The following is a 14258-nucleotide window of genomic DNA, read 5'->3' as shown; positions in this document are numbered from 1 at the left end:
TTATCATTTCACAAGACCTTTTCCAGGTTTGTAAAAGCAAGAGAGGAGGCAAGAAAAACAGAAAATTTCAAACTGATTTGAAAATTTTAAAAAAGTGATAGAGCCTATATTACATAAAACTTATGAGACAGTTGACTCTAGGAAATTATAACACTTTGCCAACGTTTCCTGGGCAAGCTGATCATTAAAAATAATACCTAAAATATAGAGAATATTTCCTGCATACTAAGTGCTATGCTAAGATCATCTCATTTGAATTCAGAAGACCCATATGAAATGGGTACCATTTTTATTACCATTTTACAGATAAAGAAATTGAAGATGAGAGAAACTCGCCAGGCACAGTGGCTCATGCCTGCAATCCCAACACTTTGGGAGGCCGAGGTGGGCAGATCACTTGAGGTCAGGAGTTCGAGACCAGCCTGGCCAGTATGGCGAAACCCTGACTCTACTAAAAATACAAAAATTAGCCAAGCCATGGTGGCGGGCGTCCCAGCTACTGGGGAGGCTGAGGCAGGAGAATTGCTTGAACCTGGGAGGTGGAGGTTTCAGTGAGCTGAGATCACACCACTGCACTCCAGGCTGGGTAACAGAAGGAGGTTGCGTCTTGAAAAAAAAAAAGAGAGAGAGAGAGAAAACTTAATTAACTTGCTGAGGTAATTGGCAGAAGAAAGATCAAACTTCAGAGAATGATTTAACAATAGTAAGTCTGGTTTGTTTGGAAGCAGAAGCCTTCTAAAACTCTTATTTACTTTTTATATTTACTACATTTTTGTTTATTATACATGTGAGGTTTCTTTCCAGATGTTAAACTTTTTTCATGTACAATCTACATTTTATTGCACAAAAATGCTTAAAACAAAGATTCGAGACTCAAAGAGAACAGAACTACAATATACCTCAGAAGTACCTTGTGAGAAAAGCATTGTTATTACTATTTTACAGATTAGTTAAGACCTTGGGGGCTTGGAGAAATAATGTGAATTCTCAAAGGGCAAAGGCTGACCTAGAACTTGACCCATATCACGTGAATAACTTCAGGTGTGTAAGATTGACTTGGGAATATTCCTTAGGTCATGGCACATGGCTGTCATTAGGCATTCACAGGGAATCTGAGAGATTATATGAACAAATCACAGTACAGTTGGCCCTCAATATCCATGGGTTCCACATCTGTGGATTCAGGCAACTGCAAATAAAAAATATTTGAAAAAAACTGAAGAGTTTTTTCTTGTTATTGCCTAAACAATATAGTAGAACTACTATTTACATAGCATTTACATTGTATTGGGTATAAGTAATCTAGAGATAATTAAAAGTATAGGATGGGCGTGGTGGCTCACACCTGTAATCCCAGCACTTTGGGAGGCCAAGGTGGTCAGATCACAAGGTCAGGAGTTTGAGACCAGCCTGGCCAACATAGTGAAACATCATTTCTACTAAAAATACAAAAATTAGCAGGCATGGTGGTGTGCATCTGTAATCCCAGCTACTCAGGAGGCTGAAGTAGGAGAACTGCTTGAACCCAGGAGGCGGAGGTTGCAGTGAGCCGCGATCGCACCACTGCATTCCAGCCTGGATGACAGAGTGAGACTCCATCTCAAAAACAAAACAAAACAAACAAATAAAAAACAAAACAAACAAAAAAACTATACAGGAGGCAACAAAATACCAGCAAATAGAATTCATCAACACATTAAAAAGATCATTCATTACGACCAAGTGGAATTCAGCCCAGAGACGCAAGGACGGTTCAACATATACAAATTAATTAAGGTGATACAACATATTAACAGAATAAAGGACAAAAATCATATGATCATTTCAATTGATGCTGAGAAAGCATTTGATAAAATCCAACATCCCTTCATGATAAAAAGAAAATCCTCAAAGAACTGGACATAGAAGGAACATATCTCAACACAGTAAAAGCCATATACAACAGACCTATGTCAGTATCAGACTAAATGCAGAAGAACTGAAAGTCTTTCCTCGAAGATCTGGAACACAACAAAGATGTCCGCTTTCATCACTGTTATTGAACATTTTAATAGTAATCAGTGTCCTAGCTAGAGCAACCCAGTAAGAGAAATAAATAAAAGGCATACAAATTGGAAAGGAAGAAGTCAAATTATCCTTGTTTGCAGATATCATCTTATATTGGGAAAAACTTAAAGACTCTATCAAAAAACTATTAGAACTGATAAATTCAGTAGAGTTGCAGGATATAAAATCAACATAAAAAATCAGCAGCATTCCTGTATGTCAATAGTGAACAATCTGAAAAAGAAATCAGGAAGGTAATTCCATTTACAATAACAACAAGTCCAATAAAAACCAAGTATAAACTTAATCAAAAAAGTAAAAGATCTCTATAATGAAAACTACAAAACGTTGATAAAGGAAATTGAAGCGGACACACGAAAAATGGAAAAATATACCATGTTCATGGATTGGAAGAATTAATATTGTTAAAATGTCCATACCACCAAAAGCAATCTACAGACTCAATGCAATCCCTACCAAAATAACAATAACATTCTTCACAGAAATAAAATTCCTAAAATTCATATGGAACCATGAAAGGCCCAGAATAGCCAAAGCCATCCTAAGCAGAAAGAACAAAACTGAAGGAATCACATTACCTGACTTCAAATTATATTACAGAGCCATAGTAACAAAAACAGTATGGTACTGACACAAAAACAGACACACAGACCAAGGGAACAGAATAGAGAACCCAGAAGTAAATCCATACATCTACAATGAACTCACTTTTGATAAAGGTGCCAAGTACATACACTGGGGAAAGCACAGTTTCTTCAGTAAATGGTGCTGGGAAAACTGGATATCCATATGCAAAAGAATGAAACTAGGCCCCTATCTCTTGCCGTATATAAAAATCAAATCAAAAGGGATTAAAGACTTAAATCTAAGACCTCAAACTATGAAACAACTAAAGGAAAACACTGAGAAAACTCTCCAGGACACTAGTCTGGGCAAAATTTTTTCTTTTTTCTTTTTTTAGAGATGGGATCTCCCTATGTTGCTCTGGCTGAAGTGCAGTGGCTATTCACAGGTGTGATCCTGGTAGTGATCAACATGGAAGGTTTTTTTTTTTTGAGATGGAGTCTCGCTCTGTCGCCCAGGCTGGAGTACAGTGGCGCAATCTCAGCTCACTGCAAGCTCCGCCTCCCGGGTTCACGCCATTCTCTTGCCTCAGCCTCCCAAGTAGCTGGGACTACAGGTGCCCACCACCACGCCTGGCTAATTTTTTGTATTTTTAGTAGAGACGGGGTTTCACCATGTTAGCCAGGATGGTCTCGATCTCCTGACCTTGTGATCCGCCCGCCTTGGCCTCCCAAAGTGCTGGGATTACAGGCGTGAGCCACTGCACCCGGCAACATGGAAGTTTTGACTTGCTACATTTCTGACCTGGGCTAGTCCAATCCTCCTTAGGCAACCAGGTGGTCTGGTCCCCTGCTCCTGGGAGGTCACCACATTGATGCCAAATTTAGTGCAGACACCTGATTGGCATAGTGCGTTATAGCCCAGAACTCCTGGACTTAAGCAATCCTCCTGCATCAGCTTTCTGCACTCAGCAGATTTCTTTTTATTTTTTTTTAGAGACACAGTCTCGCTCCGTAGCCCAGGCTGGAGTGCAATGGCACAATATCAGCTCACTGCAACCTCCGCCTCCCAGGTTCAAGAGATTCTTATGCCTCAGGCCTCCCAAGTAGCTGGGATTATAGGCATGCCCCGCCACATCTGGCTAATTTATGTATTTTTAGTAGAGATGGGATTTTGCCATGTTGGCCAGGCTGATCTCAAACTCCTGGCCTCAAGTGATCTGCCCGCCTCGGCCTCCTAAAGTGCTGAGATTACAGGCAAGAGCCACCACGCCTGGCCAAGCAGATTTCTTGAGTAATACCCCAAAAGCACAGACAATCAAAGAAAATGGACAAGTGAGATCACGTCAAGTTAAAAAGCTTCTGCAGAGCAAAGGAAATAATCAACAAAGTGAAGAGACAATACATAGAATGGGAAAAAAAAATTTGCAAACTATCCATCTGACAAGTGGTTAATAACCAGAATATATAAGGAACACAAACAACTCTGTAAGAAAAAAATCTAATAATCCAATTAAAAATGGGCAAAAGATCTGAATAGATATTTCTCAAAAGAAGACATATGAATGACAAGGTGCCCAACATCACTGATTATCAAAGAAACGCAAATCAAAACTATATTATCTCACCCCAGTTAAAATGGCTTTTATCCAAAAGACAGGCAATAACAAATGCTAGTGGAGAAAAGGGAACCCTCATATACTGTTAGTGGGAATGTAAATTAGTACAGCCAGTCTGGGGAACAGTATAGAAGTTCCCTCAAGAAACTGAAAATAGAACTACTATACGATCCAGCAATCCCACTGCTAGGTATATAGCCAAAAGAAAGCAAATCAGTATATTGAAGAAATATCTGCACTCTCATGTTTATTGCAGCTCTACTCATAATAGCCAAGATTTGGAATCAACCTAAGTGTTCATCAACAGACAAGTGGATAAAGAAAATGTGGCACGTGTATACGATAGAGTACTATTCAGCTACAAAAAGGAATGAGATCGTGTCATTTGCAACAACGTGGATGGAACTGGAGGACGTTATGTTAAGTGAAATAAGCCAGGCATAGAAAAACAAACTTTGCATGTTATTACTAATTTGTGGGAACTAAAAATTAAAACAATTGAACTTATGGAGATAGAGTAAAATGATGGTTACTAAAAGCTGTGAAGGGTAGTGGTGGGGGTGGGGGAAGTGGGTATCATTAATGGGTACAAAAATATAGTTCGAATGAATAAAACCTAGTATTTGATAGCACAAGAAGGTGACTACAGTCATTTATAATTTGTTGTATGTTTTAGAATAACTAAGGGAGTACAATTGGAATGTTTGTAACACAAAGAAATATGAATGTTTCAGGTAATAGATAACCCATATACCCTGATGTGATTATTGCACATTGTATGCCTCTATCAAAGTATCTCATGTACCTCATAAATATATATACATCTACTATATACCCATAAAATTAAAAATAAAAAAAATTAAAGTGTACAGGAGGATGTGCTTAGGTTATATGCAAACATTATCCCATTTTATATCAGAGACTAGAGTATACTTGGATTTTGGTATCAGAGGAGGTCCCAGAACAAATCCCCCATAGATATTGAGGGATGACTGTACTTATAATGGGGGATAGAAATGAGAATGGGAGTCAAAAATAAAGAAGGATGTTAAACTTGTCATATTATCTAGGAGTTTTGGCAGAAGTCTTAAAAGCTGAAAACAATATAATAGGTGTCAAGGCTTCTTACATTTTGAATAAAGAAACCAATCTTTTCATACAGAAAATGCTAAAAAGATTGTTAAAGGAATTCTGCCAGGACAAGCCTCCTAGCAATTTTGTAAGAGAAGGCAAAGAATTAAATGGTAGATTGAAGAGGGTGCTGTTAAGAATATCTTTGTGAGAGTTGTGAAGACATTTCCACTCCCCATGAGGAAGAGAAGGTGTATTAGTTATCTATTGTTGCAATGCAAATTATCCCATAATTTAGCCACTTAAAACAATAATAAACATTTATTGTTTCACACAGTTTCTGTAGTTCAGGAATTCAGGAGCAGTTTAGGTGGTTGGTTGTAGCTCAGAGTTTCATGAGGTTGCAGTCAAGATGTTATCTGATTAGTCAAGCTGAGGTTACATGAACATACTTTAACTATAAAGTGAGTAACTATCCTCATTTTCTATAGTGGGAGTACTGCTCACCACAACCAAGACACATACAGTGAGGAATTCCACACACATCGAAAGAGGGCTCAGATGACAGACAGCAGAAAATAAAACCACAAAAATGTCAAACACAAAGTCATCCCTTTGGTTGCCCAACATCAATATAACCATTGCTTCCAATGTTTATATTTCAAAAAAGTGTTGCCACCTAAAATATTGCAATTTTCCTTTATACAATCAAAGATGCACTCACATTGTCACTCTCCAAGGAAGTCAATCCAACGTGTCATCAGTTACCACATCCATCAACCCAATTTCAAGTCTAGAACCACCCATCACCAAGTCTAGTTGGTGGCCATTCTTCTTCAAGTTCTGTACTGATTTCGTATCCACATTCTGATACTTATGGGCTAAATAATGAAGTTTACAACAGTATCACACCCTACATACAATAGTGAAGTATAAAGGCTAAAGAAAGAAAAGTGAAAACACATAAAAGAATACATGAAACATTATAAAATACATAAACAAGATGACAGCTCTCATTTCTTCCCCTGATCATAAGGCCTTCCCTCCATTTATGACTTCCTTTCTCTACCAGCGATTCCATGCTCCTTTTACTTTCAGCCAGTACCTTCATTTCTAAGGGATCCAAGCATTTGGTAGATCTATCTGTTTAAAGATATACCAGCAAAACTATTTTTTTTGCTTGATGATAAGTTTAATAACATCAATCAATACCATAATCTTCTTCCTCTCTGTCACCTTCTTCTTCTCTTGCTTATCCAACGATAGATGACATGGAAAATGGTCAGATGGCAGTCTCAGCTCCAAATCAAAGAAAATCATTGTTTAGCCCTTGCTGGAGGAACTCCTTTCTTTAGAAACAAGTCTCTAAACCACCGAAGCCCAGAATTTCAGAGAATGGAAGTCTAAAAAATTGTTTTAAGTGGGTCATTAGGTATAATATCCCTTTGTTTCTAAATCTATTTATTTTGCCTATGGCAGTGTGATGGTTTTAAAATACATCCACAAACACACAATGAACCCTCTCCCACACACTCCCTGGGACCTAAGCTGTCACGGCATGGTACCATTTTGGGAAAGAAGCCACTGCTGATGTACATCCTGCCCCAGGATCCAATGGCCCCTATGTCTCCAATATCCCTGGGGTCCTGCGGTCATTCCACCATGCCCATACAGAAGACTGAGTGCCAATATCCCAGTCAGACCTAGCAGTAGAGCCATGATTCTAGCACTAAAGCCCACATAGTACTCTATGTTCCAGGAAGCAGGTAGTCCAGCACAGTAAGGAGGTCACCCTCAGGAGTGAGGGAGCCAATGTGCATGGCCAGCCACCTGGTACCCACTGCTGCCAGCAACCCTATCTCCTCCAGTGATGAGGCTGCCTTATGCATGGGCACCCCTAGAGACCAAAGATCAGCCCACCTAGAGGCTGTCACCACTGGAGACCCTGCCCCCTCCAGTGGCAGAGCTACCATGTACCTCAAACAGTCCCCAGGGACCAAGGACTTGCCCACTTAGCACCCACTGCTGCCAGCAACCCTGCCCCATCCAGTGGTGGAGATATAGCATGTGTACATGTCCCCCAAGGGCTGAGGACTGGTCTACCTAGCACACACCACCTCTGCTAACCCCACCCCCTCTAGAGGTAGAGACATCACATGCTGTGTTCCTCAGGGCTGGTGCCCACCTGGTGCCCACCACAGCTGGCAATGGCATCCTATAATCAGTAAAGCTGTTGTTCCAGGCAAGCACCCTCCCATAATCCAAGAACTGGCCACCAATGGACACTTACCACCAGCAAAACTACACTATCGCCTCCATAAATGTCAACAGTCTATGCCACTGTGGCACTCAAATACTGCTGATGCTGTTAAAAATCACACAGAGACTACATAACTGTTATTGCTTCTCAGCCTTTTGTCTAAGATCGAGTGTGGAGACTATACTACTGCACTTACTCAGAACCAAAGCCAAAGCACCTTATGCAATCAACACTACAGGTCACAACTACAGGAAAAAAGTCTTTCCTAATGAAAGCTACTTCATGAAATTGGAAGAGGTGACTATTTCACCAGATGCACAGATATCAACATAGGAACACAAGAAACATAAGAAAACAAGGAAACACGACACTGCCAAAGGAACACAATAATTCTCCAGTAACACATTCCCCAAAATGAAAGCTATCAGATGCCTAAAAAGGAACTGAAACTAATGAGCCTAAGGAACCTCAGCAAGATACACGATAAATACAGACAATTAAATGAAATCAGGAAAACATTAATGCTCTGAATGAGAAATTCAACAAAGAAACATATGTTATTTTTTTAAAAGAACCAAACAGAAATCTTGAAGCTAAAAGATTCTGCTAATGAAATAAAAAATACAATAGAGAGCTTCAACAACAGACTAGATCAAGAAGAAGAAAATAATTTCTGAGGGCCGGGCGTGGTGGCTCACGCCTGTAATCCCAGCACTTTGGGAGGCTGAGGTGGGCGGATCATGAGGTCAGGAGATCGAGACCATCCTGACTAACACGGTGAAACCCCGTCTCTACTAAAAATACAAAAAAAAAATTAGCCGGGCGTGGTGGCGGGTGAGTGGTAGTCCCAGCTACTCGGGAGGCTGAGGCAGGAGAATGGTGTGAACCCAGGAGGTGGAGCTTGCAGTGAGCCGAGAGATAGTGCCACTGCACTCCGGCCTGGGAGAAAGAGCAAGACTCCATCTCAAAAAAGAAAAAAAAAAGGAAAATAATTTCTGAACTTGGAGACAGGTCTTTTGAAATAACCCAGTCAGACTAAAAAAAGAAAAAAGAATTCAAAAAGAATAAAGAAAGCCTACAGTACTTACAGAACACCATTAAGTAAACAAATATTCACATTCTGAATGTTTACGAAGGAAATGAGATGAAAAAGGAATAGAAAACCTATTTGATGAAATAATCTCTGAAACCCTTTTAAGACTTTGGAGACATATGGACATTGACATCCAGGAAGCTTAAAAATCTTCAAATATAGTAAACCCAGAAAAGTCCTCTCTGAAGCACATTATAATTAAACTGTCAAAAGTCAAAGACAAAGAGAGAATTTTTAAAACAGCAAGAAAAAAACGTCAAGTCACATATATGAAAATCCCCATTAGACTAACAGTATTTTTCTCAGCAGAAACCTTACAGGCCAGGAGAGAATGGGATGATAAATTCAAAGTGCTGTAAAAAAAAAAAACTGCCAAGCAAGAATATCAAACCCAATAAAACTATCCTTCACAAATGAGGAAGAAACAAAATTTTCCCCAAACTAAAACTGAGGAAATTCATCACCACTAGACCATCCTTACAAGAAATACTTAAGGGAGTACTACATCTGGAAGCAAAAGGATGATAACTACCATCATGAAAACACAAAAGTACAAAACTAACTGATTGAAAAGATACACAAATGAGAGAGAAAAATAAATCAAACCTTATCACTGCAAAGATAAATGATTAGAGAAAGAAAAGAACAAAGAATTTCGAAACAACTAGAAAACAATTAACAATATGACAGAAAAAATATCATATTTCAATAACCTTGAATGTAAATGGATTAAATTTCCCAATTAAATAATATAGACTGGCTGAATGGATTAAAAAAACAAGACCCAGGCCGGCACAGTGGCTCATGCCTATAATCCCAGCACTTTGGGAGGCTGAGGCAGGAGGATCACTTAAAGTCAGGAGTTTGAGACAAGCCTGGCCAACATGGTGAAACCCTGTCCCCACCAAAAATATAAAAATTATCTGGGCGTGGTGGTAGGCGCCTGTAGTCCCAGGTACTCAGGAAGCCAAGGCAGGAAAATCACTTGAACCCAGCAGGTAGAGGTTGCAGTGAGCCAAGATTGTGCCACTGCACTTTAGCCTGAGAGACAGAGCAAGACTCCATCTCCAAAAAAACCCAAACAAACCAAGAGCCTATTCTGCCTATAAGAAACTCACTTCACTTGTAAAGACACACATAGACTGAAAGTGAAAAAATATAAAAAAGAAATCCCAATGAAATTTCTACAAGAAAACATTGGGAAAACACTCCAGGACATTAATCTGGGCAAAAATTTCTTGAGTAATACCTCACAAGCACAAGCAACCAAAGCAAAAATGAACAAATGGGATCACATCAAGATTCTGCACAGCAAAGGAAAAAATCATCAAAGTGAAGAGACAACACACAGAATGGGAGAAAATATTAGCAAACTATCCACCTAACAAGAAGTTAATAACCAGAACATATAAGGAGCTTAAACACTTCTATAGGGAAAAAAAATCTAATAATCTGATCAAGAAATGAGCAAAAGGTCCGGGTGCAGTGGCTCACACCTGTAATCCCAGCACTTTGGGAGGCCGAGGCAGGAGGATCACCTGAGGTCAGGAGTTCGACACCAGCCTGGCCAACATGGAGAAACCCTGTCTCTACTAAAAATACAAAATTAGCCGGGCTTGGTGGCACATACCTGTAATCCCAACTACTTGGGAGGCTGAGGCAGGAGAATCACTTGAACCCGGAAGGCAGAGTTTGCAGTGAGCCGAGATCATGCCATTGCACTCTAGCCTGGGCAACAAGAGCGAAACTCCATCTCAAAAAAAAAAAAAAGAAAAAGAAAAAAGAAATGAGCAAAAGATCTGACTAGACATTTCTTAAAACAAGACATACAAATGGCAGACAGGCATGTGAAAAAGTGCTCAACATCATTAATTATCAGAGAAATGCAAATCAAAACTACAATGAGATATTATCTCACCCCAGTTAAAATGGCTTTTATCCAAAAGTCAGAAAATAACAAATGCTGGCGAAGATGTGGAGAAGGGAGAACCCTCGTATACTGTTGGTAAGAAGGCACATTTGTATAACCATTATGAAGAATCATTTAGCAGTCTCAAAAAACTAAAAATAGGGCTACCATATGATCCAGCAATCCCATTGCTGGGTATATATCCAAAAGAAATGAAATCAGTATATCAAAGAGACATTTGTACTCTCATGTTTGTTGCAGCGCTGTTCACAATAGCCAAGATTTGGAAGCAACCTAAGTGTCCATCAACAGATGAATGGATAAAGAAAATGTGATACTTATACACAATGAAGTACTATACAGTCAAAAAAAAAAAAAAAACCAGAATCCTGTCATTTGCAACAACATAGGTGGAACTGGAGGTCATTATATTAAGTGAAATAAGCCAGGCACAGAAAGCAAACATCACATGTTCCCACTTATTTGTGGGATCTAAAAATCAAAGCAACTGAACTCATGGGTATAGAGAATAGAAGAATCGTTACCAGAAACTGGGAAGGGTAGTTGGGGGTAGGGTGGCGGGGAGGTGGAGATGGCTGATGAGTACAAAAAAAATTAGAAAGAATGAATAAGACAGTATTTGATAGCACAACAGGGGGACTATAGTCAATAATACTTTAATTGTACATTTAAAAATAATTAAAAGAGTATAATTAGATTGCTTGTAATAAAAAGGATAAATGCAAAAAAAAAGGATTAATGCTTGAGGAGATGGATACCCAATTTTCCATGATGTGATTACCATGCATTGCATGCCTGTACCAAAAGATCTCATGTATCCCATAAATGAATACACCTACTATGTACCCAGGAAAGTTAAAGATAAAAATAATTTTTTAAATGCCAAATGTAAATGCAAACAGAAACCAAAAACAAGCAAGAGTTTTTTACTTTAAGTCAAAAACTGTAGACAGAGAAAAAGAATGTCATTATATAATAATAAAGGGATCAATTCAGTAAGAGGGTATAACAATTTTAAATATATATATACCCAGATATATAAAGCAAATATCATTAGATCTGAAGGGAAGACAGACTCCAATACAATTAAATTGGGGATTTCAATACCTTTGACCAGATAATGTAGACAGAAAATCAACAAAGAAACATCAGATTTAAACGGCAATATAGACCAAATGGACCTAACAGACATTTACAGAACATTTTTTCTAACAGCTGCAGAATACACATTCTTTTCATCAGCTTATAGAACATCCTCCAAGATAGACCATATGTTAGCCCTCAAAACAAGTCTCAACACATTTTTAAAAATCAAAACCATATCAAGTATCTTTTCTGACTACAATGAAATAAAACTAGAAATCAATAATGACAGAAACTTCGGAAACTGTGCAAATACATATAAATTAAATAACATGCTCCTGAATGATAAATATGTCAATGAAGAAATTAAGAAGGACATTTAAAAAGTAATTGAAACAAATGAAAATAGAAACACAACATACCAAAACCAATGGGACACATCAAAAGCATTACTAAGAGGAATGTTTATAACAATAAATGCCTACATCAAAAAAAGCAGAAAGATTACAAATAAACAAACTAATGATGCACGCCAAGGAACTACAAAAACAAGAACCAATGAAACTCAAAATTAGCATAAGTTAAGAAATAATAAAGATTAGAGCAGAAATAATGAAATTGAGACAAAAAAATACAAGTCAACAAAACAAAAAGTTTTTTGAAAAGATAAAATCCACAAACCACTAGCTAGAGTAATTTTAAAAAAAGAGAGCAACAACCCAAATAAATAAAATCGAAAATAAAAAAAACAACTGTTACCACAGGAATACAAAGGATCATTAGAGACTATTATGAACAACTATATGCCAACAAGATGAAAAGGCTGGAGGAAATGAATTCCTGGACACACGCAACCTACCAAAATTGAATCGGGAAGAAATAGAAAATCTGAACAAATCAATAACAGGTAATGAGATTGCGGGAGAAATAAAAAGTCTCCCAACAAAGAAAAGCCTAGGACCATGGCTTCACTGCTGAGTTGCACCAGGCATTTAAATAACTAACACCAATTCCTCTCAAATTATTCCAAAAAATTGAAGGGGAGGGAATTCTTCCAAACTCATTCTACAACCCCAACACTACCCTAATGCCAAAACCAGGCAAAAACACAACAAAAAAAGAAAGCTACAGGCCAATATCCCTGATGAACATAGATGTAAAAATTCTCAACAAAATATTAGCAAACCAGATCCAACAACACATGAACACGATGATCAAGTGGATTTATTTGAGGGATGCAAGGATGATTCAACATATGCAAATCAATAAACAAAAGATACATCACATCAGCAGAATCAAGGACATAAACCAAATGATCATCTTAATGCAGAAAAGGCATTCGATAAAATTCAACATCCTTTCATGATAAAAACTCTCAACAAAGTAAGCACAAAAAGAACATACCTCAACACAATAAAGGCCATATATGACAAACCCACAGCTAGTATCATCTTAAACAGGAGAAAATTGAAAACTTTTCCTCTAAAAACTGGAACAAGACAAAGATACCCACTTCCACCACTCTTATTCAACATAGTATGGAGAATGCTAGCCAGAGCATTTAGGCAAGATTAAAGAATAAAGGGCATCTAAGCTGGAAAGGAAGTGTCAAATTCTCACTGTTTGCAGATGATATGATCTTATATATTGAAAACTTAAAGACTTCATCAAAAAATTCTCAGAACTGATGAAGAAATTCATAAAGTTGTAGGATATAAAATCAATATACAAAAATCAGTAGCAGCTAGGCACAGTGTCTCACTCCTGTAATCCCAACACTTTGGGGGGCCTAAGCAGGAGGAACACTTGAGGCCAAGAGTTCAAGATCAGCCTGGCCAACAGGGCAAAACTCTGTCTGCACTAAAAATACAAAAATTAGCTGGGCGTGGTGGCACAGGCCTGTAATCTCAGCTACTCAGGAAGCTGGGGCATGAGAATCACTTGAATCTGGGAGGTGGAGGTTGCAGTGAGCCGAGATCAGGCCACTGCACTCCAGCCTGGGCAACAGAGTGAGACTCTGTCTCAAAAAGAAAGGAAGGAAGCAAGGAAGGAAGGAAGGAAGGGAGGGAGGGAGGGAGGGAGGGAGGGAGGGAGGGAATGAAGGAAATTATAAAACTCTGATGAAATAAATTGAAGAGGACATACACAAAAATGGAAAGATATCCATGTTCATATACTGAATTAATATTGTTAAAATGACCAAACTACCCAAAGTGATCTACAGATTAAATGCAATCCCTATCAAAATACCAATGACATTCTTCATAGAAATAGAAAAAATAATCCTAAAATTCATATGAAACTACAAACAACCCCAAATAGCCAAAGCAATCCTGAGCAAAAAGAACGAAGTTGGAGGCATCACACTAACCTCAAAATATATTATACAAAGCTCAGTAAACAAAACAGCATAGTACTGGCATTAAAAAAGACACATCAACCAATGGAACAGAATAGAGAACCCAGAAATAAATCCATGTATTTATAGCCAACTAATTGTTTTTTTGAAACAGGGTCTTGCTCTGTCACCCAGACTGAAGTACAATGATATGATCTCTGCTCACTGCAGCCT

General features: G+C 38.3%; 1 protein-coding gene across 1 annotated transcript in view; it reads right to left on the bottom strand.

The window, feature by feature from the left end:
- The window catches only part of SCN11A (sodium voltage-gated channel alpha subunit 11), a 199478-nt gene that overhangs the window by 180013 nt on the left and 5207 nt on the right, over positions 1–14258 (bottom strand). The gene's annotated exons all lie outside the window — the stretch shown is intronic.

Source organism: Pongo pygmaeus, chromosome 2 (assembly GCF_028885625.2).
Source record: "Pongo pygmaeus isolate AG05252 chromosome 2, NHGRI_mPonPyg2-v2.0_pri, whole genome shotgun sequence".
Classification (NCBI taxonomy): Eukaryota; Metazoa; Chordata; class Mammalia; order Primates; family Hominidae; genus Pongo; species Pongo pygmaeus.
Note: the sequence above shows the minus strand (reverse complement) of the source record. Positions and strands in the feature narration are given on the sequence as shown.